Source organism: Balaenoptera acutorostrata, chromosome 3 (assembly GCF_949987535.1).
Source record: "Balaenoptera acutorostrata chromosome 3, mBalAcu1.1, whole genome shotgun sequence".
In the NCBI taxonomy this organism is placed as follows: domain Eukaryota; kingdom Metazoa; phylum Chordata; class Mammalia; order Artiodactyla; family Balaenopteridae; genus Balaenoptera; species Balaenoptera acutorostrata.
The window spans coordinates 117,614,737-117,639,770 of NC_080066.1; the positions used below are offsets into that span (position 1 = coordinate 117,614,737).

The 25,034-nt window shown below is 37.1% G+C and overlaps 1 protein-coding gene and 1 pseudogene across 6 annotated transcripts in view; one reads left to right on the forward strand and one right to left on the reverse strand.

Moving 5' to 3' along the window:
• Positions 1-25,034, reverse strand: part of RALGAPA1 (Ral GTPase activating protein catalytic subunit alpha 1) — a 218,781-nt gene that overhangs the window by 178,650 nt on the left and 15,097 nt on the right. The gene's annotated exons all lie outside the window — the stretch shown is intronic.
• On the forward strand, positions 11,929-12,945 carry LOC114237733 (lysine-rich nucleolar protein 1-like; annotated as a pseudogene).

A 25,034-nucleotide genomic window follows, 5' to 3' on the forward strand; every position in this document is an offset into this window, starting at 1 on the left:
AGAAGAAATTGAGAAAAGGGAGGAAGAGAAGGGAGGACAAAAGGAGGAAACAGAGAAATAGTAAGTTGGAAGACAGAGTGATGCTATTACTCAGAATGTAGCACAGAAAAATAATAAGATGGAAACAGACTGCCTGAGAAGTTCCAAGAACAAAGATAAAATGTAAGCAATATTCAAAGAAATAAGGTCTGAGTACTATCTAAAATTGGTGAAATATGTAAATAAATCTTCAGACGGAAAAAGCATAGTGATTCCCAAGCAGGATGAACACAAATCCACACACAGTCACATCCTAACTCCACAAACAAAATGGAAATATTAAAACCAAGAAAAGTTACCTACATAGAAATATCAAAACTAACAACAGACTTCTCATCAGCCCAATAGAGGCAAGAAGACAATGCAATTTTATATTGAAAGAACTAAGGGAAAATAATAATCATCCTAAAATTCTAATTCAGCTAAACTACTGTTCAATAAGATGAACATGAAAATAAAGAAAAGGCATTTTCTAACATACTTAGAGTTTAACACTTAAAAACCCTCACTCAAAGAATTACAAAAGATAGATTTCTGAATGCACAGAAATAAAGTCACATGGGAGAAGCAAGAAGCAAAGATGAGCTAAGAAACTGGAAAATGTGCAGGTAAATCTCAATGAGCACTGACTGTTAACAAAAGTACTAATGCAAAAGGTTACTAACAAGGAGGAAGTAAAATAATGGGAAATAATGTGAAAGATGAAACAAATGCTGGAGAATTTTAAGAGGACAGTAGAAACAGTGATGAACTCTAGACTTCAATATTAGTATGCTACTGAAGTTTTGAGTTACCAATAAGAGAGTAACAACAATGCATAACTTCTAATCATTAGAAAGGAAAAAGAATATAGAAAAGCTTATCAATCTAACACACATGAGTAAAGAAAAGCACCCCAAAAAAGTGAATGAGGTGACAGAAATAAATATAAATATACAAGTAATTACAAAAAAGTTAATGGATTAAATACCACAGTTAAGAGAGAGCTGTAATCATACTGGATTTAAAAACACACACAAAGTCAAGCTACAAAGTATTTACTAAGAAAAGTATTTTCAACCCAAACACTAACCAAAAATACCAAGAGTAATCACACAAGAGACAAAAAGTAAACATTAAGGCAAGAATTACTACAATTAAAGAGGTCAATGTATTTTGACAAAAGGCTCTATTTACCAGGAAGCTTTAATTTCAATTTTGCATGAAGAGTTACAAAAAGCAAAAGCTGACAGATTTCTAAGGAAAAGCAAACCCGTTTATAGTGTGGTAGCTTTTAACACATCTGTCTCATATTTAACAGAAGTAAGTAGTTAAGTATACACAAGATTTGAACAACAAAAGGAGCACTTTACCTGTAACACTCAAAATTCAAGAGAGTATAAATCTTCTTCTCACGTAAAAGTAAGGTATTTATAAAAACTGAATTACTGGGGACGACCCTGGTGGTCCACTGGGTTAAGACTCTGTACTCCCAAAGCAGGGAGCCCGGGTTCAATCCCTGGTCAGGGAACTAGATCCTGCACGCCGCAACTAATACCCTACGTGGCGCAACTAAAAAAGCCCACATGCCACAACTAAAAAGAGCCCACATGCAGCAAGGAAGATCCCGCACGCGGAAACAAAGATCCTGAATGCTGCAACTCAGACCCGGCGCAGCCAAATAAAAAAGTAAAAAAAAAAAACATAAATATTAAAAACAAAAAAAGTTTAAAAACTGAACTAGTAAGGACACAAACTAAATAGAAAAAGAACCAAGAATAACTTAGCACATACCATGCTCTCTGACCAAAATGAACTAAAATTAAGAATTAATAGGGGCTTCCCTGGTGGCGCAGTGGTTGAGAGTCTGCCTGCCAATGCAGGGGACACGGGTTCGAGCCCTGGTCTGGGAAGATCCCACATGCCGCGGAGCGACTGGGCCCGTGAGCCACAATTACTGAGCCTGCGCACCTGGAGCCTATGCTCCGCAACAAGAGAGGCCGCGATAGTGAGAGGCCCGCACACTGCGATGAAGAGTGGCCCCCGCTTGCCGCAACTAGAGAAAGCCCTCGCACAGAAACGAAGATCCAACACAGCCAAAATTAATTAATTAATTAATTTTTAAAAAAAAGAATTAATAACTACGGACTTCCCTGGTGGCACAGTGGTTAAGAATCCGCCTGCCAGAGGAGGAGCTTCAAGATGGCGGAAGAGTAAAACGCGGAGATCACCTTCCTCCCCACAAATACATCAGAAATACATCTACATGTGGAACAGCTCCTACAGAACACCTACTGAACACTCGCAGAAGACCTCAGACTTCCCAAAAGGCAAGAAACTCCCCAACTACCTGGGTAGGGAAAAAGAAAAAGAAAAAAACGGAGACAAAAGAATAGGGATGGGACCTGCACCAGTGGGAGGGAGCTGTTAAGGAGGAAAGGTTTCCACACGCTAGGAAGCCCCTTCGGGGGCAGAGACTGCGGGTGGCGGAGGGGGAAAGCTTCGGAGCCACGGAGGAGAGCACAGCTACAGGGGTTCAGAGGGCAAATCGGAGAGATTCCCACACAGAGGATCTGGCCGACCAGCACTCAGCAGCCGGAGAGGCTTGTCTGCTCACCCGCCGGGGCGGGCGGGGGCTGGGAGCTGAGGCTCGGGCTTCGGTCGTATCCCAGGGAGAGGACTGGGGCTGGCTGCGTGAACACAGCCTGAAGGGGGCTAGTGCGCCACAGCTAGCCGGGAGGGAGTCCAGGAAAAAGTCTGGAGCTGCCGAAGAGGCAAGACACTTTTTCTTGCCCCTTTGTTTCCTGGTGCGTGAGGAGGGGATTAAGAGCGCCGCTTAAAGGAGCTCCAGGGACAGGCGCGAGCTGCGGCTATCAGCGCGGACCCCAGAGACAGGTATGAGACGCTAAGGCTGCTGCTGCAGCCACCAAGAAGCCTGTGTGCAAGCACAGGTCACTATCGACACCTCCCCTGCAGGGAGCCTGTGCAGCCCACCACTGCCAGGGTCCCGTGATCCAGAGACAACGTCCCCGGGAGAACGCACGGCACGCCTCACACTGGTGCAACGTCATGCTGGCCTCTGCCACTGCAGGCTCGCCCCGCATTCCATACCCCTCCCTCCCCCCGGCCTGAGTGAGCCAAAGCCCCCGAATCAGCTGCTCCTTTAACCCCGTTCTGTGTGAGTGAAGAACAGACGCCCTCAGGTGACCTACATGCACAGGCGGGGCCAACTCCAAAGCTGAACCCCAGGAGCTGTGCGAACAAAGAAGAGAAAGGGAAATCTCTCCCAGCAGCCTCAGGAGCAGTGGATTAAATCTCCACAATCAACTTGATGTACCCTGCATCTGCGGAATACCTGAATAGACAACGAATCATCCCAAATTGAGGAGGTGGACTTTGGGAGCAACGATATATATATATTTTTCCCTTTTTCTCTTTTTGTGACTGTGTATGTGTATATTTCTGTGTGTGATTTTGTCTGTATAGCGTTGCTTTTACCATTTGTCCTAAGGTTCTGTCTGTCTGTTTTTTTTTTTTTTTTTAAAGTATAGTTTGTAGTGCTTGTTATCATTGGTGGATTTGTTTTTTGGTTTGGTCACTCTCTTCTTTCTTTCCTTTTTTTTAAAATTTTTATTACTTAAAAACAAGTTTTTAAATAATTATTTCTTATTTTTCATTTTAATAATTTTTATTTTATTTTATTTTCTTCTTTCTTTCTTTCTTTCTTTTCTCCCTTTTATTCTAAGCCACATGGATGAAAGGCTCTTGGTGCTCCAGCCAGGCGTCAGGGCTGTGCCTCTGAGGTGGGAGAGCCAACTTCAGGACACTGGTCCACAAGAGACCTCCCAGCTCCACGTAATATCAAATGGTGAAAATCTCCCAGAGATCTCCATCTCAACGCCAAGACACAGCTCCATTCAACGACTACCAAGGTACAGTGCTGGACAACCTATGCCAAACAACTAGCAAGACAGGAACACAACCCTACCCATTAGCAGAGAGGCTGCCTAAAATAATAATACGACCACAGACACTCCAAAACACACCACCAGAGGTGGACATGCCCACCAGAAAGAAAAGATCCAGCCTCATCCACCAGAACACAGGCACTAGTACCCTCCACCAGGAAGCCTACAAAACTCACTGAACCAACCTTAGCCACTGGGGGCAGACACCAGAAACAACAGGAACTACAAACCTGCAGCCTGTGAAAAGGAGACCCCAAACACAGTAAGTTAAGCAAAATGAGAAAACAGAGAAACACACAGCAGATGAAGGAGCAAGGTAAAAACCCACAAGACCTAACAGATGAAGAGGAAATAGGCAGCCTACCTGAAGAAGAATTCAGACTAATGATAGTCAACATGATCCAAAATCTTCGAAATAGAATGGAGAAAATACAAGAAACGTTTACCAGGGAACTAGAAGAACTAAAGAGCAAACAAACAATGGTGAACAACACAATAAATGAAAATAAAAATTCTCTAGAAGGAATCAATAGCAGAAAAACTGAGGCAGAAGAATTGGTAAGTGACCTGGAAGATAAAATAGTCGAAATAACTACTACAGAGCAGAATAAAGAAAAAAGAATGAAAAGAATTGAGAACAGTCTCAGAGACCTCTGGGACAACATTAAACGCACCAACATTCGAATTATAGGGGTCCCAGAAGAAGAAGAGAAAAAGAAAGGGACTGAGAAAATATTTGAAGAGATTATAGTTGAAAACTTCCCTAATATGGGAAAGGAAATAGTTAATCAAGTCCAGGCAGCACAGAGTCCCACACAGGATAAATCCAAGGAGAAACACGCCAAGACACATATTAATCAAACTATCAAAAATTAAATACAAAGAAAAAATATTAAAAGAAGCAAGAGAAAAACAGCAAATAACATACAAGGGAACCCGCATAAGGTTAACAGCTGATCTTTCAGCAGAAACTCTGCAAGCCAGAAGGGAGTGGCAGGACATATTTAAACTGATGAAGGGGAAAAACCTACAACCAAGATTACTCTACCCAGCAAGGATCTCATGTAGATTTGATGGAGAAATTAAAACCTTTACAGACGAACAAAAGCTAAGGGAATTCAGCACCACAAAACCACCTTTACAACAAATGCTAAAGGAACTTCTCTAGGCAGGAAACACCAGAGAAGGAAAAGACCTACAATAAAAAACCCAAAACAATTAAGAAAATGGTAATAGGAACATATATATCAATAATTACCTTAAATGTAAATGGATTAAATGCTCCAACCAAAAGACATAGACTGGCTGAATGGATATAAAAACAAGACCTGTATATATGCTGTCTACAAGAGACCCACTTCAGACCTAGGGACACATACAGACTGAAAGTGAGGGGATGGAAAAAAGATACTCCATGCAAATGGAAATCAAAAGAAAGGTGGAGTAGCAATTCTCGTATCAGACAAAATAGACCTTAAAACAAAGACTATTACAGGAGACAAAGAAGGACACGACATAATGATCAAGGGATCAATCCAAGAAGATAAAACAATTGTAAATATTTATGAACCCAACAAAGGAGCACCTCAATACATAAGGCAAATACTAACAGCCATAAAAGGGGAAATCGACAGTAACACAATTATAGTAGGGGACTTTAACACCCCACTTTCACCAATGGACAGATCATCCAAAATGAAAATAAATAAGGAAACACAAGCTTTAAATGACACATTAAACAAGATGGACTTCATGACTTAATTGATATTTATAGGACATTCCATCCAAAAACAACAGAAAACACTTTCCTCTCAAGTGCTCATGGAACATTCTCCAGGATAGATCATATCTTGGGTCACAAATCAAGCCTTGGTAAATTTAAGAAAATTGAAATCGTATCAAGTATCTTTTCCGACCACAACGCTATGAGACTAGGTATCAATTACAGGGAAAAATCTGTAAAAAATACAAACACATGGAGACTAAACAATACACTACTTAATAACCAAGGGATCACTGAAGAAATCAAAGAGGAAATCAAAAAATACCTAGACAAATGACAATGAAAACATGACGACCCAAAACCTATGGGATGCAGCAAGAGCAGTTCTAAGAGGGAAGTTTATAGCAGTACAATCCTACCTCAAGAAACAAGAAACATCTCAAATAAACAACCTAACATTACACCTAAAGCAATTAGAGAAAGAAGACCAAAAAAACCCCAAAGTTAGCAGAATGAAAGAAATCATAAAGATCAGATCAGAAATAAATGAAAACGAAATGAAGGAAACAATAACAAAGATCAATAACACTAAAAGCTGGTTCTTTGAGAAGATAAACAAAATTGATAAACCATTAGCTATACTCATCAAGAAATAAAGGGAGAAGACTCAAATCAATAGGATTAGAAATGAAAAAGGAGAAGTAACAACTGACACTGCAGAAATACAAAGGATCATGAGAGATTACTACAAGCAACTATATGCCAATAAAATGGACAACCTGGAAGAAAGCAAACTCTTAGAAATGCACAACCTTCCGAGACTGAACCAGGAAGAAACAGAAAATATGAACAGACCAATCACAAGCACTGAAATTGAAACTGTGATTTAAAATCTTCCAACAAACAAAAGGCCAGGACCAGATGGCTTCACAAGCGAATTCCATCAAACATTTAGAGAAGAGCTAACACCTATCCTTCTCAAACTCTTCCAAAATATAGTAGACGGAGGAAATCTCCCAAACTCATTCTACGACACCACTATCACCCTGATACCAAAACCAGACAAAGATGTCACAAAAAAAGAAAACTACAGACCAGTATCACTGATGAACATAGATGCAAAAATCCTCAACAAAATACTACCAAACAGAATCCAACAGCACATTAAAAGGATCATACACCATGATCAAGTGGAGTTTATCCCAGGAATGCAAGGATTCTTCAATATACACAAATCAATCAATGTGATATACCATATTAACAAGCTGAAGGATAAAAACCATATGATCATCTCAATAGATGCAGGAAAAGCTTTTGACAAAATTCAACACCCATTTATGATAAAAACCCTCCAGAAAGTAGACATAGAGGTAACTTACCTCAACATAATAAAGGCCATATATGACAAACCCACAGCCAACCTCATCCTCAATGGTGAAAAACTGAAACCATTTCCACTAAGATAAGGAACAAGACAAGGTTGCCCACTCTCACCACTATTATTCAACATAGTTTTGGAAGTTTTAGCCACAGCAATCAGAGAAGAAAAAGAAATAAAAGGAATCCAAATCGGAAAAGAAGAAGTAAAGCTGTCACTGCTTGCAGATAACACGATACTATACATAGAGAATCCTAAAGATGCTACCAGAAAACTACTAGAGCTAATCAATGAATTTGGTAAAGTAGCAGGATACAAAATTAATGCACAGAAATCTCTTGCATTCCTATACACTAATGATCAAAAATCTGAAAGAGAAATTAAGGAAACACTCCCATTTACCACTGCAACAGAAAGAATAAAATACCTAGGAATAAACCTAGCTAAGGAGACAAAAGACCTGTATGCAGAAAACTATAGGACATTGATGAAAAAAATTAAAGATGATACAAACAGATGGAGAGATATACTGTGTTCTTGGATTAGAGGAATCAACATTTTGAAAATGACTATACTACCCAAAGCAGTCTACAGATTCAATGCAATCCCTATCAAACTACCAATGGTATTTTTCACAGAACTAGAACAAAAAATTTCACAATTTGCATGGAAACACAGAACACCCCAAATAGCCAAAGCAATCTTGAGAAAGAAAAATGGAGCTGGAGGAATCAGGCTCCCAGACTTCAGACTATACTACAAAGCTACAGTAAGCCAGACAGTATGGTATTGCCACAAAAACGGAAATATAGATCAATGGAACAGGATAGAAAGTCCAGAGATAAACCCATGCACATATGGTCACCTTATCTTTGATAAAGCAGGTGAGAATATACAATGGAGAAAAGACAGCCTCTTCAATAAGTGGTGCTGGGCAAACTGGACAGCTACATGTAAAAGAATGAAATTAGAACACTCCCTAACACCATACACAAAAATAAACTCAAAATGAATTAAAGACCTAAATGTAAGGCCAGACACTATCAAAGTCTTAGAGGAAAACATAGGAAGAACATTCTTTGACATAAATCACAGCAAGATCCTTTTTGACCCACTGCTAGAGAAATGGAAATGAAAACAAAAATAAACAAATGGGACCTAATGAAACTTAAAAGCTTTTGCACAGCAAAGGAAAACATAAACAAGACGAAGAAACAACCCTCAGAATGGAAGAAAATATTTGCAAATGAAGCAAGTGACAAAGGATTAATCTCTAAAATATACAAGCAGCTCATGCAGCTCAATATCAAAAAAACAAATGACCCACTCCAAAAATGGGCAGAAGACCTAAACAGACATTTCTCCAAAAAAGACATACAGATGGCCAACAAACACATAAAAGAATGCTCAACATCACTGATCAGTAGAGAAATGCAAATCAAAACTACAATGAGGTATCACCTCACACCACTCAGAACGGCCATCGCCCAAAAGTCTACAAACAATAAATTCTGGAAAAGGTGTGGAGAAAAGGGAACCCTCCTGCGCTGTTGGTGGGAATGTAAACTGATACAACCGCTATGGAGAATAGTATGGAGGTTCCTTAAAAAACTAAAAATAGAACTACCATACGACCCAGCAATCCCACTAGTGGGCATATACCTTCAGAAAACCATAATTCAAAAAGACTCATGTACCACAATATTCACTGCAGCACTATTTACAATAGTCAGAACATGGAAGCAACCTAAGTGTCCATGACAGATGAATGGATAAAGAAGATGTGGCACATGTATACAATGGAATATTAGCCATAAAAATAAACGAAATTGAGTTATTTGTAGTGAGGTGGATGGACCTAGAGTCTGTCATACAGAGTGGAGTAAGTCAGAAAGAGAAAAATAAATACCGTATGCTAACACATATATATGGAATCTAACAAAGAAAAAAAAAATGGTTCTAAGAACTTCGGGGCAGGACAAGAATAAAGACACAGACATAGAGAATGGACTTGAGGACATGGGGAGGGGAAAGGGTAAGCTGTGAGGAAGTGAGAGGTTGGCATGGACATATATACACTAACAAATGTAAAACAGATAGCTAGTGGGAAGCATCCACATAGTACACGGAGGTCAGCTCGGTGCTTTGTGACCACCTAAAGGGGTGGGATAGGGACGGTGGGAGGGAGATGCAAGAGGCAGGGGATACAGGGATATACGTATACGTACAGCTGATTCCCTTTGTTATACAGCAGAAACTAACACACCATTGTAAAGCAATTATACTCCAATAAAGATGTTAAAAAAAAAGAAAAAGAAAAAGGTAGAGGAAACAGATGAAATTAATTTGAATGTATTATATTTAATCAATATATCAAAAATATTATTTCAATATATAATAAAAATAAAAATTATTAGTGACAAAAAAACCTATAAACATAAAGTAAAATAAAAATTATTCTCTTGCCTTCAAAGATTCGACATAGGCACGGAGGAAATGAGATACAGTGAAAAAGGGAATCTAATAAAGATACAATGTCTGATTTAAGAGCAACGTCAATTCTGTTTTATCAAACATACTATAAGCATAGAGACATAAAGATAAGGCAAAGGCAAACAGTTATAATCACTTATGTTTACTTAATAGTTTACATTTGCATAGATAGCACTTTTACAGTTACACAAACATGATCTGACTCATTCTCCACGAATATATTTTTGAAATAGGTATATTATCTCCACCTTCTGAGGAAATTAAGCCTGAGAGAAGTTAGGTAACAAGTCCAGGTCACACAAAGCTATTAAACAGTTCCAAATCAGCTTTTCTGAGCCCTCAATCAACACCACCATATTAGCTACACTTCAGGTGGTACGCCAAAGCATAATATAACCTTGTGACCAATTTTAATCAAATTCATTCTGAAAGAACAGTATTTTTAAAGAATTATTTGAAAGCTACACAGTCCTGTAGAGGCTGAGATAGATATTCTGAAGTTTTAGGACAGATAGTGAAAATTTTTAGTTTGATACTTCATGACCTCTTACCTGAATTTTATTAGTAGCCTCCTACCTAATCTCACACCATTTGAAGCCCACTTTTTATCCATCCTCCACATACTGCTACCAGAATAATTTACCAAACCTGAGTCCAACTACCGGTATCACTCAACAGCTTAAAATACTTAAGGGGTTTCCCACTGTAAACAGGATAAGCCTGGGTTCCTTCATATGATATACAAGTCCTATTTTTCTTCCCTAACGTCCTAATATCTTGTCCACTACCCACTACACAGTAAGGAACTAAATAAATTAAGATACATTCATACAAATGAATAGGCAGCCACTAAAAATATTCATAAAAGAACATTTTAATAAAACTGAAAAACATAAAGTATTTATAGTTTAAAAAGCAAGTTATAAGTAGGTAATATCAGTGAGTTAGTGGAATAAGGAACTCTGAAAATCTCTTCCTCCATTAAAAACAACTAAACAAAAGCAAAAACAGTAAAAATCAACCTTTTCGGAGACCTGGAAATTAATCAAAGGCTCGCAACAATCAAGCACATTTTTTCAAGAAAAATGGATGAATCTCAATAACAACAGTTAGCTCTGTGGCATTTCAAACTTACTGTGTTCCCATTCCCCATCCTCATCTCCACAGCAGCATTAAAAACCAACAGCCCAGGATCACAGTGAGAAACAGCAGCCTATGGGTCACTGGAGGAGTCAGAACAGAACTGGAGTTCTTTCAAAGCTTCACTCTAAGAGAAATGTCAATATTTGACTTATCTAGCTGCTCCTTCGAAAATCCAGCTTGCAAAGCTTGTCTTTATTTGAGGTAACTCAGAACTCACACACTGCAACAGCTTTTCCCCTGGAGACATTTGTGGAAAACAATCAGTGGCAATTACTTAACACTACAGCTGCCTGAGGCAGCAACCACTGATCAGGCAAACAACTAACCAAAAAAAAACTTAAAAGGAAAAATATAGGGAATGTGCTATCCACAGGGAACTTTAAAGACCTATGACATATTAAGGGGATTATAGAAAGCCATGTGCTGAGCTGCAAGCATACTAAGGAAAGTCTGGAAAAAGATTTAAACTTTCACCTCTGTCTGATCTTCAGGTTACACAAGAAAGATGTGAAGGCTAAAAAAGTATTGTAAACTGTTTCTTGAATACTGACAGTATGTCCCAATACACACAGAGAGCCCCTTGGCAAAGACTAGGAAACTTACTGACTCCAGGCTTGTAAGGAAGTATCCGTGCAGTCATTAGCGGACCACTAAGTTGAACGAGTAAAGAATGCAGTGGTCACATAGGAGAAAGAAAATACACTGCACAGAGTTAGTTCAGGAAAGTCATTAAAGAATCACACAGCAACAATAACAGAAACAACAACAAACCCTGGGGGAGAGGGAGAAAGTGGTTTCCAGAGTTGCTGTATTATTTAAAATGTTAGTTTATCAACAAAATTACAAGACACACAAAGAAACAAGAAAGTATGCTCCTGCTGCGGAGCAACTAAGCCCGTGCACCACAACTGCTGAGCCTGCGCTCTACAGCCTGTGAGCCACAACTACTGAGCCCACGTGCCACAACTACTGAAGCCACATACCTAGAGCCTGGGCTCCACAACAAAGAGAAGCCACTGCAACGAGAAGCCCATGCACCGCAACGAAGAGGAGCCCCCACTCATCGCAACTAGAGAAAGCCCGCGTGCAGCAATGAAGACCCAACGCAGCCAAAAATAAATAAGTAAATATAAATAATTTTTTTTTTTAAAAAGGAAAGTATGCCCCAGCTCTCAGGTGGAGGCAGGGAAGTTTGGCCTTTGGGAATGATCACTAAGACTCACAAAGGAGACCTGGGCCTTGGGCTCCCAGAGAAAAAGAAAAAGAAGAAAAAGAAAGTAGTCAAAGAACCAGAGACTCAATACTAGGTTTTAAATAGTGACAATTATTTCACAGAGGTTTGTCCCACAAGAGCCACACCACCCTCGAAGAATGTGGTCCATTCTTCCCAGGTCCCAAAATGCCTCTAGTGAAGAAAAAGAACGGTCATAGCCCTGTCTGTGAGGAGCCCCTAGAACCTGAGGCCACGTTACATGCTGGACGGACTGAGCTGTCACCCAGCCCCAGGAAGCAGGCACTTGGTCCATGCAAGTCACTCAATGGGGAGAAGAGGAAGTCCATGTCCCCTGGCTTGAGGGTGAAGACCTCCCCAGACCCCAAGCAGGTCGAGGAGGTATCAGAGTTGGCAAGAAGCTCAAAAAACACAAGAAGGAGAAAAAGGCCCAGGAAGCTACAGCCTTCTCAGCCAGGGACCCTTGGTTCTGAGAGGCCAGGAATGCTTTGTACACTTGCTCAGTTGGGAAAGATGGCATCTGGGAGCAGGCAGCCTCGGGACAGAAACAGAAGTAGGGGAGCCCCAGGGAACACAACACAAAGATGAAGCAACGTGAAGATGAAGGAGAAAAAGAAAATCCACCAGGAGGGACATACCCCTCCTGGGGCACCCTGAGCTCTCCAGGTCCGGGGTGAGCAGCCCTAGGAAAGAAAGTAAAAAGAAGCCAGTCAAAGTTGAAGCTCCAGAATACATCCCAATAGGAGATGGCCCCAAGGCTCCTGTGAAGAAGAAAATGAAGTCCAAGAAAAAGGCAGGGCAGGCAGACACTGAGCAGCCAGCTCTAAAGAGGAAGAAGAGGCAGGAGAGCACAGGAGGAGGAGAACCTTGGGACGAGGAGCCCAACACGGACTTGGAGGTGGTGTTGGAAAAGAAAGGCAACATGGACAAGGCACACATAGGCCAGGTGCGGCCTGGTCCTCATCCCTCCCGTGCATCTTCCCTCCCCTAGATGTACACTCGCCTCTTGCCAAGCCACAAGATCCTGGTCCCAGAGGCATTAGGGACTCCAAAGGCCACCAGGCCAGCCTCTGCCACACCTCCAGCGGCAGGGAGCCCATGGTCTCCAACACTTCATGCCACAACTTTGGCTGAGGGGCTTTCTGGTCCTTCAGAATCCCAGGCTGAGGCTGTCCTCCTAGTAACTGCTGCAGGGGGAGAAGAGGACATGTGCTCTGCCCGGCCCACGTGTGGCCACCTCCTCGCCTCCATTCAGGAGCATTTTTTTTTGCCTTTCACAGCTTTATTTAAATATAATTGACATACAATAATCTGCACATATTTAAGGTGAACAATTTGATGAGTTTTGACATATGTATGCATCCAGGAAACCAGATAAACAATTAAGGTAATGAACATAGCCATGATTTGCAAAGTTACCTTGTGCCCCTTTGTAATCCTTGTGCCCCATCCCCAGATAACCACTACTACTCTGTCACTATGAATTAGCTTGCATTTTCTAGAATTTGTATATAATTGGGACTATAGAGTATTTGCTCTTTTTTAAACTGGCTTTTCACTTAGCATAATCATTTTGAGATTTATCTATATTGTTGCATGTATCAATAATTTGTTCCTTGTTATCAGCTGTCCAATATTTCTAGCATTGTTTTGATGTTAAAATCATTTTCATTTCTCAATTGAATTGCCTAGGCACCTTTGTAAAAAATCAACTGACTGTGACCAAAACAAAACAAAAGTATGCCTGATGTACAGGAGAAAGATGAGTCAATAGAAACTGTCCCTGAGGAAGAACAAACATTAGATCTACTAGGCAAACACTATCATCTGTTTTAAATATGTTCCACAAAATAAAGGAAACCATGTCTAAAGAACTAAAGGAAAGTGTGAGAATGGCATCTCACCAAGGAGAGGATATCAATAATGAGGCAGAAATTATGTTTTAAATAAAAGAGTTTAAAAGTACAATACAAAATAAAAAGTTCACTAAAAGCTCAAGAGCACATCTGAACTGGCAAAATAAAAAATTAGCAAACTCAAAAGATATTAGGTTAGTTGAGATTATCCAGTCTCATGAACAGAATTTAAAAATAATGAAGAAAAATGAACAGAGCCTCAGAGACTTCTAAGTCACCATCAAATGCAGTAATACACATATAACAGGAGACCCAGGAGAGAAAACAGAGAAAGAGATAGAAAAATTTCAAGAAATAATGGCTGAAAAATTTCCAAATTTCATGAAAAACATTTATGTGGACATTTAAGAAACTCAATAAGTTAGAAGTAGAATAAACTCAGAGACCCGTATCTAAGCAAATCATAACAAAACTGTCAAAAGATAACAACAAAAAGAATCTTGAGAGCACCAAGAGACAAGCAACACATCTGTTAACAAGAAAGCCTCAATAAGAAAAATATCTGATTTGTCATCAGAAAACAGGAAGGCCAGAAATCACTGAGATGACATAGTCAAAGAGCTTAAAGAAAACACCTGGCAACCAGGAATTCTATACCCAGCAAAACTGTCCTCAAAAATTAAGGCAAAATTAAGGCATCCCCAGGTACATCAAAACTGAGAGAATTTGTTGCTAGCAGGTCTGTCCTATAAAAATTACTAAAGTGAGTCCATCAAGATGAAATGAAAGGATTCTAGATAGTAACTCAAATCCACTGTAAAAAATACTTTGACCTGTAAATGAAAAAACAACATACCAAATATATGGCATCCCACTAAAACAGTGCTTAGAGGTAAATGTATAGCTTTAATAAACACCTCGATGCAGATCTCAAAATCAATAACCTAATGTTCCACTTTAAAAAACTAGAAAACAAAAAGCAAAAGCATGTGGAAGAAAGGAAATAATAAAGATTAGAATGGAGATAAGTAAAATAGAGAAAAAAAACAATACCAAGAAATCAATGAAAGCAAAATTAGTTCTTTGAAACGATAACAACATTGACAAATCTTTGGCTAGACTATCCAATATAAAGAGAGATATGATTCAAATTACTAATCTGGAAAAGAGAACATTACTACCAATCTTACAGTAATAGAAAATATCTTAAGGGGATACTATGAGCATTTGTTGTTAGCAAGTTAGGTAACCTACATGGAATGGACAAATTCAAAGAAAAGACATAAAATGAACTACCGAAACTGACTCAAGAAGAAATAGAAAATCTGAATAGATCTATAAAAAGTAAAAAGACGGACTGAGTAATAAAGAAAACTGACCTCAAAGAAAAGTCCAGGCCCAAATGGCTTCATAGGTGAATTCTATAAACTCTTCCAAAGAACAGAGAAGAGAACACTTTCAAACTGTATCAATGAGGCCAGTATTACCCTCATTCCAAAATCAGACAAAAACATTACAAGAAAAGAAAACTACAGACCCATATTCCCTATGAATAAAGACACAAAAATCCTCAACAGAATACTAGAAAACTGAATATGGCAATACATTAAAAGAGTTATACATCATGACCAAGTGGGATTTATGCCAGAATGCAAGCTCAGTTCAACATACAGAAATCAATCAATGCAATACACCATATTAATAAAAAGATCAAAACCTATGTGATAGTCTCAACAGACACAGAAAAAGTACTTGACGATAGCCAACATCCCTTAATGATAAAGAAACTCAAAAAGTTAGGAATAAAAAGTAATGTCCTCAATCTGATAAAGGGCATCTATGAAAAACCCACACCTAACTTCATACTGACTGGTAAAAGACCAAAAGTTCTACCCTTAAAAACATGAACAAGACAACGATGTCTGCTTTTGCCACTTTTATTCAACACTGTACAGGAAGTTCTAGCCAAAGAAATTAGACATGAAAATAAATAAAAATCATATACACTATAAAGTGAGAAGCATTACATCTCTATTCACAAATGGCGTGATTTTGTATATAAAAAATTCTAAGGAATACACACACACACAAGTCTATAAAAGCTAATAAACAAGTTCAGCTACATTGAAGAATACAAGATGAATATACAAAATCAATTGCATTTTTACCCACCACCAATGAATAATTCAAAAGTGAAATTAAGGAAACAACTTCATTTACAAAGCACGAAAAGAATAAAATACTTGGGAGTAAATCTAACAAAAGAAATGTAAGATTTGTACACTGAAAACTATAAAACATCAGTGAAAGAGATTAAAGAAGATCTAAACTAACTGAAAGACATTCTATGTTCATGGATAGGAAGACACAATATTGTTAAGATAGCAATATTCTCCCAAATATATCTAAAGATTAAATGCAACCTCTATCAAAATCCCAAGTGGCTCTTTTGCAGAAATTGAAAAGCTGATCCTAAAATTCATAGGAAAACACTGGGGACCCAGAATAATCAAAACAGTCTTGAAAAAGAAGAACATCAAAAGGTACCAGCTTCCAGTTATAAAATAAATAAGTCATGAGGAATGTACAGCATGTGTGACTACAGTTAATACTGTATTGCATATCTGAGAAGTGCTAAGAATAGATCTTAAAAGTTGTCACCACAAGAAAAGAAAAATGTTGTAATTATGTATCTGGTGACAAACATCAACTATACAAATATCAAATCATGTTGTACACCTGAAACTAACATAATGTTATGTACCAATAATACCATAATATTTCAACTGAAAAAAAGAGAAGAAAAAGAAGAACAAAGCTGGAGAATTGACACTTTCCAGTTTCTAAGCTTACTACAAATTACAGTGATCAAGATAGGGTGGTGCTGCTATAAGGATAAACATACAGATGAGTGGAATAAAGTTGAGAGTCCAGAAATAAACTCTTACACTGATGGTCAAATGATTTTAAACAAGGGTATTAAGACAGCTCAACAGGGGAAAAACAGTTTTTTCAACAAATGGTGCTGTGACGACTGAATATCCACATGCAAAAGAATGAAGCAGGATTACTACCTCATACCATATACAAAAATTAACTCAAAATGGACCAAAGCCCTAAATGTAAAAGCTAAAACTATAAAACTCTTAGAAGAAAACATGATCTTGGACTAGTCAACTGTTTCTTAGATATGACACCAAATTCACAAGAAACAATAAAAAATAAACTGGACTTCATCAAAACTCAAAATTGTTTTACCTCAAAGGGCACTGTAAAAAAAAATGAAAAGACAATCTACAGAATAAGAGAAAATATTTGCAAATTGTATATCTGACAAAAGAAACAATAACCCAATTAAAAATAGGCAAAGGATTTGAACAGGCATTTCTCCAAAGGAGGTATACAAATGGTTAATAAGCACACGAAAAGATACTCAACCTCATTAGCCATCAGGGAAATGCAAATCAAAATCAAAATGTGATACCACTACCCATCCACTATGATACCAGATACTATACCCAGAAAGACAGATAGTAACAAGTGTTGGGAAATTACAATACCTTCATACATTGCTGGTGGAATGTAAATTATGCAGCTACTTTGGAAATGGTTTGGCAATTCCTCAAAAAGGTAAATATGGAATTAACATATTACCCAGCAATTCAACTCCTAGAACAGTATATACCCAAGAATTGAAAACATATGACCACACAAATGTTCATATCATTATTCATAACAGTAAAAAAGTGGAAACAACCCAAATGGCCATCAACTGACGAAGAGATAAATAAAATATGGTATATCTATAGTTATTATTCAGCCATAAAAAGGAATGAAATACTGTTACATGCTAAAACATGGATGAACCTTGAAAACATTGTTAAGTGAAAGAAGCCAGACACAAAAACCACATATTTTGTGATTCCATTTATATGAAACATCTAGAGTGGTCAAATACATAGAGATAGAAGTAAATTAATGGTTGCCAGGGTTAGAGTAAGGGGAAATGGGGAGTGACTACTAACGGGTGTAGGTTTCTGTTTTACTGATCTATCTCTTTTAGCTAGCCTAATATTCAACTCCTTGACATCCCAATTTGTGAGATCTGCCAGACCCTATCTGACTAACTAAATCTGAAAGCTAGAACTTCTTGGCTAGTCTGAAAAGAATTAATCTGAAAAGAAATAGAATTAATGGAAATCAGACTGAAAAAATATTTTTTTCCTAAATCTAGAAATTGCAAACTGTTATATCACCAATTACAGATGTTTACTTCAAGCAAATGTATTACCTTCACTTTTACAGGGCCAAAGATTAGCCAGTTCCTAGTATACAACTATTATATAAAATACTGTCTTCTTTGTTTGTTTTTTTAATTGAGTAGTCAGACAATAGGAGAGCAATCAAAATACAGTACTACTAATGTTCTGGATTCAGTTCTATACCTCCAAAATAGAAAATAGTTTCTCAATTCATATCCCTAAACTCAAAGGCATCCTTCTGAATACTGAAAATAGTTAAACATATGCATATTTTAAAATGAGTAAGGGGAAGTAAATACTATTACACTAGGAAAAGAAAATATACTTTAAAACAACAGAGATTAAAAGCAGAATGAGTTAGAATGGGAAAAGTTAATTTTAAACACTGTATAGACCATGCTTCTCAAATTATCTATAAAGGGACAGTTTTTTTAAATTTTTTTAATTCCAATTCAACATAAACCAAAGCTTTACAATAAATTACTAGAAAATAGTGAAAAGCACCTAGAATGGTCTATACTCTATTCAACGAGACAAGTCCCTAATCACACTATTGGATGTCACAGCATTATCAAATTGAGATGAGCTTCTCAACACCTCAATTTCTGCACTTAACATGTTACAGACCTGTAATAAACAGCCAGTAAACTAGCACCAGTCTGCAGGCTACATTTTGAGTAACAGTAGTACTGACTGGGAAGGAATGATGCAGAAGTTTTGATGTATAGGCTGAGTAGCCTTGACACTGGTACGGGAGGTGAGAAATCTGTTCCTGCAATGAATTCACCAATAAAACATGATTTCAAAAAGTAGAATGATATAGTCAGAGAAGTGGCATAATCTCTACTTCCTAAATTCTCGTTAAAACCTGGTTACCAAATCTCATAAATCATCTCCCCATATTATCTCCCACATACTCAATCCTTTCTATTCACCTTGCCATTAAATCATAATTTCTAGGGTGAGGCCTGATATCTTTATTTTTTAAAAGCTTGGAAGCCCACTGCCTTCAACATTCTTGCACTCATAGCTGTGCTCTTATCATTACCTTCCCCCAAACTGCTCTTCTTTTACTTCTATCTACTGAAATTCTAATCATCTTTCAAGGTACACCTCAAACGACCCAGCTTCATGAAGCTTTCTCCAAGGCCTCTCATTTATATATGATCCTCTGTCTTTAATACTCATGTTTCATATTTGACATGATTCTCTTACTACACCATCAACTCCTTTATTCCTTTGCAGTTGCCCAAAACCTAGCAAAGCACTATATATAGTTAGTTATTCAAATGGTTGCTCAGATCTATTATTTCCAGATTTTTAAAGAAATAAATGGAAGCAAAGATGAATAATCATTTTTCTTAAAGACAATTTACAAGAAATGGCATGATTACAAGAAGCAGCTTACAGTAACAACCAACTTGCCTCTAGAAGGCCCTAAGGACAACTGATGGGAAAAAAAAAAAAAAAAAAAAGACTGGGAACCTTGAAGCTACCGATTTGAAAAAATTCAGACAATGACAACAAATTTTTGGTAACACAAATACACCTTTTACTAGCTAGGCTACTTTAGTCTGGGGTGGTGAAGCAAAGAATAATTTTGCTAAGTGATGTAATTTAAAGATTTCTTTATGTTTATGCAAAATAAAATACCAACAACGAATTTCATTTCCTTTCATTCGTTCAATTCTTTGCTTTCCCAAAATATAACTTTTAAATAAGTCACTCTCTAATTTACCCATTTTTAATAGGTTAAAGACTGAAAATAAAGTACAGAATCTAGACCATCATCAAGTTATTCAGAGGTTTGTACTCTATTTTTTAAAAACAAACTTTGCTTGACTTTGAATAGGTCATAATATCTGATTCAATTTTATCACCTTTAAGGTTCCAATTAAAATTTGAATGTTTTAAATTCTTCAATAAATTCTGTGCTTCAAATGCATTTTTTTCATGTAATCTTCCAATAATACCTGAGATGTTACTATTTTAATTTTACAGACAGGCAAAGTATCTATAAAGTGTTAAGTAAATAATATAGCTGAGATCAGAACACAGATATTATGACTTCCCCACTATATCACCCTGCTTACGAGCCATTTAATACTCAAGTTTCCGTGGGGATCAATTACTATCTGCCACACTGGTCTGTTGAAAAAATTAAAGTCAGGTAACACATGTAAAATGCTTGGTCCACAACCTGTCACATATAAATGTTCAAAAACATTAACTCTTATTTGCAATATATGACAGCTGCTTCTATAAAAATGTTTTTTCTTTAAAAACTTCCCAAAGATAATGAAGAGATGGAACCATTATTCATTAAGTAATTATGAGAATGCTAACAATTCCTGAGAATCATAATGTTCAACTAAAGGAACATACCTAAATTCTAAAATCAACCCCCAAATAATATTTTGATTAGTTCAAATTTTTCACTATTCTAAACAACACTGCAGTGATCCTACACATTCATCCACTTACTTCCTTAGAAAAAATACTAAGAGGGACTTCCCTGATGGCACAGTGGTTAAGAATCTGCCTGCCAATGCAGGGGACACGGGTTCGAGCCCTGGTCCAGCGAGATCCCACATGCCGCGGAGCAACTAAGCCCGTGCGCCACAACTACTGAACCTGCACTCCAGAGCCCGCAAGCCACAACTACTGAGCCCAAGTGCCACAACTGCTGAAGCCCGCACACCTAGAGCCCATGCTCTGCAACAAGAGAAGCCACTGCAGTGAGAAACCCGTGCACTGCAACGAAGAGTAGCCCCCGCTCACCACAACTAGAGAAAGCCCGCGCAAAGCAACGAAGACCCAACACAGCCAAAAATAAAATAAATAAATTTATTAAAAAAAAAGAAAAGAAAAAATACTAAGAAATAGAAGTGCTGGTTTCAAAGCATATGCATATGTACATTTAAAATTTTGACAGTTAACAAACTGCCCTCTAACTTAGATTCAGCCAGTAATGTATGAGAGAATCTCTTTCCATATTTCATATATTTTTAACAGTCCATAAATTAAGGAAATTAACGTCTTTAAATGTTGCAAGTGTTTCTTAGTCTGCTGTTCATCTTTTATCTCTGTTAATGATGGGTTTTACCATTAGAAATTTAAAATGTTTTATAAAAGCAAATTTACCAATCATTTTCATGACAATTTCTAACTTTGGTGTGAGTTTTAAGAGTTGTCTTCCTTATCCCAATATTTCAAATATATTTGCTTAATTTGCCTTCCATTTTATACTGAAGAATCAAAATAATGTAGAACATATTCTGTTATAAGATATAAAGTAGTGATCTATAAATGTTTTTATCCAAATGAATTATTTTCTTCTAATCTTTATCTAAACCACCATTTAATGAAGTGGTCACATGTGCTCCTTCTGCAGCAAACAGAAGTCATCCCTTTTAAATTTAACATCCTTTTAAAATGTACCTATTCTTTTTTTGGTTTTTGTTTCTGTTTTTTTTTTTTTTTTTGCGCCGCACTGCACAGCATGCGGGATCCTAGTTCCCCGACCAGGGATCGAACCTGCGTTCCCCTGCATTGGAAGCACAGAGTCTTAACCACTGGCCCACCAGGGAAGTCCCTACATGTACCTATTCTTGACCATAAAAAACATGTGCAAATCTTTCTTAGAGAAAAATATAAATTTTTTTATTTACAACCTTTAAGGAAAGCCTAATAAAATAAATGGAGACCCCTTGGGATAGGAAGAATACAGCTGACCCTTGAACAAGACAGGTTTGAACTGCACGAATCCACTTATACATGAATTTTATTCAATAGTAAATACTACAGCACTACACAATCCACAGTTGGTTGTATCTGTGGATGCAGAAGCAGGGATATGGAAGGCCGACTATAAGTTACATGCTGATTTTCAACTGTGTGGAGGGTTGGTGCCCCTAACACCCATGCCGTTCTAGGGTCAACTGCAGACATACTACAGATGTCGATCTCCTTTAAATTAAACCTATGGATTCAAGGCAATACAATTTTAAAAATCCTAACAATATTATTCACAGAATTTAACAAGCTGATTCTCAAATTCATATGGAAAAGTAAAAAGCCAAAATCCTAACAGATTTATATTAGCCTCCTGTGGCTGCTGTGACACATTAGAGCCACAAACTCAGTATTCGGTTCCATCTCCACATCTCCTTCTCCTCTGTGTCTGTCTACAAGTCAGTTTATTCTGTTAGATTGGGGGGGGAGTGGGTGGTATACACTTCAAAGATGACATGTTGTTGTGCTCACCAGACAAAAGTTTTCTAAAAATTAGATTTTATATAAGGGTCATGAAGATTTCTTTCAGTAATGGTGAAGATTATCTCATAACCTCTGCCATAATGCCATAAACATTTTTCATGTAACGTCCTATTTTTTTGTTTTTCTTTGTTTTTCTGTTTCACATAGGACAGACTTTAGATTCTGAGCCAGTTTTTTTGCACAGGTCCTTCAGGTAACCCAAGGATTCTTTCTGATCAGAATACTGACTTTAAACCTTTTTTCTACCATTCTTAATTGAAAGGAAGTTACTCACAGAAGAGCAACTTTGCTCTCCTCATACCTAATATATTCATTCATGAACTACATAATATTTACTAAGCACCTTTCATATGCCAGGCACTATGCTGAGTCTAGGGATATGAAGTTGAAGAGACACACTTCTACTCTCCGGAAGGCTGTAAGATACAGGCACGCAAATAAGTAATTACACTGTAATAAATAACCAAATTACTAGAAGTAAGTAAGAAAAGTCCCTATGCCTACCAGATGATAGAGAAGACTTCACCAAAGCTCTACAGATTTTCCCCTGAGAGTGAAGGAAGAGTAAAGGCTTTCAGTTATAAGTATGATTTTCTTCCCCTGCTTTTTCTTTAATACAATTGCCATCTTACATAATATACTATTAGGTGCCTTCTTAGTAGCACCTGATCTACTTTCTCATTGCACCAGCGGGCTTCCTAGAATAGAATTCTTATTACCACTCACATTCATGTAATACTGCTCTTACGTGAAGTATAGCTAACTCATGGTTGGTCCATAATTAATGGGTAGTGGTATTTTCTAAAAATGGATTAATGCACACATCCAAACCATATTAAGTTTTCAATTTAGAGTTTATACAAAGTCTACTTCCTTTCTATAGTAGTTATCACTCCAGACTGCAGTTTTGAAATCCAATAAGTGGGATTATTAGTTTGTTGTTGATGCTTCGTTCTTTCTTCCTCCTTCCTTCCTCCCTCTTATTCTTTCTTTCTTAATAAGAAGGTTAAAAGAAATGGGTTATTAATGACGGTACAGTAAATAACATTAGCAAAAGTACAGGCATCACAGAAAGTGATGTCTCATTCAACATTACTGAAATGTAAAATACCAGAGAGGGGTAACAAGAGGTTGAAGAAGATAATGTGACTAAGATAAATTTATTTTTCTTTTTCTACCACATTGTCAAAGATGAAAGTTTCATGTCTTAGTAACCTCGAAGATGGTGGTGCCATTTACACAAATAGGAAAAAAAGAAAGAATGAAAACAATTTAGATTGTGTAGACATTTGATCTTAGAAAGAATAGATCTAACAAACATACTAATCACCTATTTTTCTATTTTCTCCAAAATCTATTTCTACTGCATGATCCTTCTAAAAGAAGACACATTAAATAATATATGAACATACATATATATACAAATTGTGATTGAATTTAGAATCCAGAAAAAACAATGTTTTAACTAAAAAAAAAAAGAAAGAAAGAAAGAAAAAAGTATGCTTTCAGAATTTTCTAGGACACTGAAAACTTGTAACCCAACATGTTTCTCTTTTCACTTTGGCTGCCAGGAAATCTAAGAACCAAATTCAATGCCTTATAGCTATAATCAGCTCATCTCTGGAACCTGATAATGTTACCTTTAAGTACTGGCTCTTTGGTTGCTTGTTTTATCACTAATTGTTCTATTCCACATTTTATTCAGTCCTATAAGCCATGTAAAATTCTTTGGATGCAATAAAATCCTTAATGAAAGAAATGTTAATGCAAAAATGGCTTACAATATTTTGAAACAGCTTGTTTTACTAAGCAAATTAATCAGCAATATTGTTTATGTAAATAATCTGCTCAGTAAATCACTTCTTCATAAATACACAAGGATAAAACATTTCAATGAAGTCAAATTAATTTTTTAAATCAGTAAGAGTCAAATTAAAGAATATAAAGAGTTTATACAAATTAAAGAATGTAAAGAGTCTAATGACATGTATATAGGATAACTTGCTAACTTTGCACATCAAATCCTAAGAACATATTCAAATATCAAGTTAGTTTATTCTTATAGGCAGTTTACAGTTCACAATGACTCCTACACATTTTCAGATTTCCAGGCATATCTGTTCCAAGCTAATCTATACCACTTTCAAGTTATTTACTTAATGAACATAAACAGTACTTGTTTCTTTTATACATTACTTTTTATACCTAATGAACACTGTTTTTTATTTTTCTAAGATATTTTAATCTGATTTTCTTTCTGAAAACATTAATATATTCAGATTGGAGAACAATTAGATATTTTTCACAGATATAATCAATAATCAATTGATCATAAATTTCTTCTCTGAATGTAAAAAAGTAAAAAAATGGGGGCCAAGTTGCTTTGTATGGAGCCAATTTTCAGTCTCATTCATTTAAGAGAACCTCTTATTATTGGCATCTGATGTCCAGCGTCTTGAAAATTGTTGTTTATGTTTCAGGGGGTTTTTTGTTCTTTTGTTTGTCTGTTTCAAGCAGATATGAACATCAGATAAGGAAAGTCATTCCTGACATATGGCAAACAAAGGAGGTATACCTTCAGCTACTCCAGTTTAATGTCTTAAGAGTTTCCAGCCCATGGTGAGAGGAAAGGGAATCCAGGCAGAGCCAGTGGAATCCATGAGTTGAGAAAATGAGCTGATAGT